Source organism: Jaculus jaculus, chromosome 11, assembly GCF_020740685.1.
Source record: "Jaculus jaculus isolate mJacJac1 chromosome 11, mJacJac1.mat.Y.cur, whole genome shotgun sequence".
NCBI lineage: Eukaryota > Metazoa > Chordata > Mammalia > Rodentia > Dipodidae > Jaculus > Jaculus jaculus.
Window position 1 is genome coordinate 52,510,238 of NC_059112.1, and position 4,849 is coordinate 52,515,086.

The 4,849-nt window shown below is 36.4% G+C and overlaps 1 pseudogene; it reads left to right on the top strand.

The window, feature by feature from the left end:
* Nucleotides 1-852: 852 nt before the first annotated feature.
* On the top strand, nucleotides 853-2,485 carry LOC101599065 (annotated as a pseudogene).
* The last annotated feature ends 2,364 nt before the right edge of the window (nucleotides 2,486-4,849 follow it).

Sequence of the window (4,849 nt, forward strand, 5' to 3'; positions counted from 1 at the left end):
CAGGCAAACTCAAACCTAGGATGACTTCTGTGGTTGGATTGGAGAACAAGAGCTAAACTTGCCACCTTAAACTCCTACTCTGAAGGTACATATAGTTGGATTTCCAAGTCACAAAAAGACCACAGATTATTAGAAAACCCAAACATCAAATCAACTCAGGATGCAAAACTTTCAACATTATAATATAAGAAACACAAATAATCAAGACATTACAATCCCACCAAAAATTATAAATCCACAAGAAATGGCCCCCAATGAAACTGTTTTGGATGAAATTCCTGACAAAGATTTCAAAATATGATTTTTATTTATACTCATGTAAATCAAAGAAGAAGTCAAAGGAATCAAAGAAGAAAACAAAGGAATTTAGGAAAATAAACTCCTGCAAGAATTTTAAGAAAACACAGGAAACCAGCTTAATGAAATAAGGAGGTCATTACAAGACATGGGTAAGGAAATAGAAATACTGAAAAAAACCTAGGCAGAAATACTAGAACTGAAAAATACAGTCAGCGGTTGCCTCGTTGGCCCCCAGAACCCTCTGTTAACTGAGTATAAACTTAAACCAGAACATTGCCTATATACTGAGCAAAAGATCACCTCATGAGTTGTATGAAGAACCAGTAGAAGGAAAATTATCAAGGAGGACTTGAAAATGCTATACGTTATGAGAAAGAAAATATGAAGGGGAGTGGATGAAAGGGATGATTTATTTGTGCCAAGCCATCTCAGTATCAACTTTTTTTTTTTTTTTATGGCAAGAAACCTTATTTTGAAGACAGGAATTGCAGTTGTCCTCATTTCTCAAAAGTTTCCTTATACTCAAATAAGTCTTTGGGTACTTTTGCTATCATGGATCAGTTTGGAGACATATCAGAAGGTGAAGTGGACCATTCTTTCTTTGACAGTGACTTTGAAGAAGCAAAGAAATGTTAAAGTAACTTATTTTTTGACATGCAAAATGATGACCTAAAAGAGACTATGGACAGGGATGCTGAAATTTTTAAACTTCAAATTTGGGATACAAAATGATGAGCTTAAGGAGAGAATAGATACGGATGAAGAAAATATAAATAAATTTCAGAAGTGAGCAAAGAAAAATTATCTTACTGAGAAAGGAAATGAAAGAAAAATCAAAAATTCCTTCAAAGGCACACCCTGTAGAGTACTACTCAAACCAGAAATTCTTCAAGATCAAAAAAAAAAAAAAAAAAAAAAAAAAGTGATGCTGCTGCAGGACAGAAAATGTACTTGCACATTCCAAATAGATTTCCTAAGATTGTGAAAGAATATGAGATGAGGAAGATTACCATTCCTATGGGAAGGAAAGCAGTGTTGATGGGAGAAAGCATCATGTGAGGTCTAAGACCCTGAAGCTATCTAATAACTTAAAAAAAAAAAATAAGTAAAAAGTATTCTAAAATCAGTTCCTCTTCATCCTCTTCCTCTTTTTCTTCCTCATATTTAAGTTCAGGTTCAGACGGTTCAGATAGGGCACTGACATCCCTAAAGCTGATTATGGTCACCAAGGAAACAAAACTCTAGGGTAAGCCTTTCATCACCAAAACAGAAATATAAATTAGGAATAAAATCAACAGGAACTCAACCTCCAAGAGCTAAACCAGGAACTGGTGTCTACACTGAAGAATCTGAAGACACTGTGATGGTTGTAACTCCTTTGTCAATTCCAGACATTTGTCCTGTGCTTTCTTTTGAACTGGGAACTTCCTATGACCAAAAAGTAGTAAAAGCTAAAAGGCAAAAAATGTGAGTTGGGATGAATATGAAGATACTGCGATTTTTAAAAAATGATTTAAAATCTTTGAAATCAGCCAAAAAAGGGGAAAGAAAAGCATGGGCCAAATGTTGCTCCTAAGTCATCAGTTGTAGAGTGAAATATAGACCACAGATCCAAACAAAATTCCTATATGACACAATGGAACTTCATCATCTTTTGAAAGCTTGTCTGCTCTTAGATAAAAAGGGACCCCAAAAGCATCACTTCAAGCAGTCTCTGGTAGTACCTAAGAAAAACTGCTCTTTTACAAGAAAAAAGATGAGACAGATTGATCGGGAAATCAGAGGCTTTTGAAAGAACTGTCAAGAAAGGCCCAAAATACAGGAAACAAAAGTTCAATTTCCAGAAGACTGATTAGTCATCCTCCTAAGTTATACCATAGTGCTCCCAACTGACAGATAGAACAACAGAGGATTGTCTTTCTTGAAAAGACTTGAAGCTGTGAAACAAACAGTTGGTATGAAACTCTCAGAACAGCTGATGGACTATCATCAAAATACAGGTTATCTCAACCCATCACCATTGAGACCAGTGAGATCTACTCTTGGCCTGTACAGCCCATTAAAAGGAGCTTCCAGGACATTCAGTGCTACAAGTGGTCTCAGTTGTGAGAGATGTATATTTAGCAGAGAAATGGTAGTATGCATGAATATTCAGCATAGAAATAGACTTAGCAGTCATTGCTGACCAGATAGGAGTGTGTCAAACCCAAGATGTTCACTGTATGCTTCTCATATTGTTTTTATTTGTTGTAAGCTTTAAACCATTACTTTACCTTCTAAGTTTGAAGGGCTCATCATTCCTGTTTGCTTTAGAACCTCCATGGCATGAATCATACCTGATTGTATGACTGTTAATTAACACTTTTTACATTATGAAACAAGTTTTGCTTGAAGTTTATTCTCATGTGTAGAGTTGATTTCACTTTGATAAGCTTGAGAACAGAAATCCTTGTGATTCACCAGAGGTGCCTAGTACTTTTGTAAGAGATAGGCCTAACAGTTTTGATTATCCATCCCAAGCCTTTTTACACTGAATAATAGAAAGTTCAATCTACACATTTAATGTTATCCCTGTTAAAATTCCAATGGCATTCCTCACAGATATAGATAGAAAATCCTAAAATTCATATGGAAGCACAAAACACCTCAAATAGCCAAAAAAATTTTGAGCAACAAAAATAAGTTTGGTGGTATCACCATATGCAATTTTAAGCTATATTACAAAGCCATAATTACAAAAAGGGAATGATACTGGCAAAAGGTACATAGATAAATGGAACAGAATAAAGGACCCAGATGTTAATCCAGGCATCTACAACCATCTAATTTTTGACAAAAATGCCAAAAATATCCATCAGAGCAAAGACAGCCTCTTCAAGAACTTGTGTTGGGAAAATTGGATATCTAAATATAGACAGATGAAAATAGATCCCTGTCTTTCTCCATACATAAGAATCAAGTCCAAATGGATCAGGGACCTTAATATCAGACCTGAAACTCTTGAGCTGCTAGAGGAAAAGATAGGGGAAACCTTTCAAATATTTCATAGGCAATGATTTTCTAAATATAACCCCAATTGCTCAGGAAATAAAGCCACTAGTCAACCACTGGGATCTGGTGAAATTACAAAGCTTTTGTACACCAAAGGATAGTGAGAACAGAGCAAAGAAACAACTTACAGAATGGGAGAAAATCTTTGACAGCTATAGATCTGACAGAGGATTAATATCTAGAACATACAAAGAATTAAAAAATGAAACAATACGAAATCAAAGAACTCAATTAAAAATGGGCTTTGGGGACTAGAGAGATGGCTTAGCAATTAAGGTGTTTGCCTGAAAAGCCAAAAGACCTTGGTTTGATTCCCCAGGACCCATGTAAGCCAAATGCACAAGGTGGTACATGTATCTGAGGTTGGTTTGCAGTGGCTGGAAGCCCTGGCATGCTCACTATCTCTCTCTCTCTCTCTCTCTCTCTCTCTCTCTCTCTCTCTCCCTCCCTCCTTCCCTCCCTCCCTCAAATAAATAAATAAAAATAAAATGGGCTATGGAACTAAATAAAGAGTTCTCAGTGGAAGAAATGCATGTAGCTTATAAATATCTGAAAATGTATTCTACATCCTTAGCCATTAGGGAAATGCAAATTAAAACTAATTTGAGATTCCATCGTACTCCGGTCAGACTGGCTATCATCCAGAAAGAAGATGGCAAAGATACATAAAAAGGGAAACCCTTCTACACTGTTGGTTAGAATGTAGTCTGGTACAGCCATTGTGGAAATCAATGTGGAGTTTCTTGATACAGCTAAAAATAGATTTACCATATGATCCAGCTATAGCATTCCTAGGTATATATCCTAATGACACTTTTCATTACCTTACACATACTTATACAACCATGTTTATTGCTTCTCTATCCACAATAGCTAGGAAATGGAACCAGCCTAGATGTCCCTCAACAGTTGAATGAATAATAAGATGTGGTACACTTACACAATGGAATTCTACTCAGTGCTAAAGAAAAATCAAAATATGAAATTTTCAGGGAAATAGATGGATCCGGAAAGGATTATACTAAGTGAGGTAATCCAGGCCCAGAAATCCAAATGTCCCATGTTCTCTCTCCCATGTGGATCCTAGCTACAAATGTTTAGACTTGTGTATGAGCTGGAATTAAAAATTGGTAGTGAGGCTAGTAAGCTAGGAAAAGGCTATAAGGGAGGGAGGATAGGGAAGGACTTTAGGGATTATATCATATACATGTAAGTAGAAGAACAGATTACAGGGAGTGGAATGGCCTAAGTGAGGCTAGGGGAAGAGACTTAGTAAGAGAGGGGTGGGGAAAGGGCCAATCAAAATTCAAGATATTCTGAATGAGATATATGAAAGCCTGAATTTTTTTGATAATGGCACATCAAGAAGCCATAGAGTGCTACAAGAAAATTTTCAGTGACAGGGATGGATACCTTCCAGTGAGTTGTTGGCCAAGGAGGTCCCTTTTCCTTCCATAACATAGCAAGCTATTGCTAAAGCCCTTGGTTTCCCATGAGT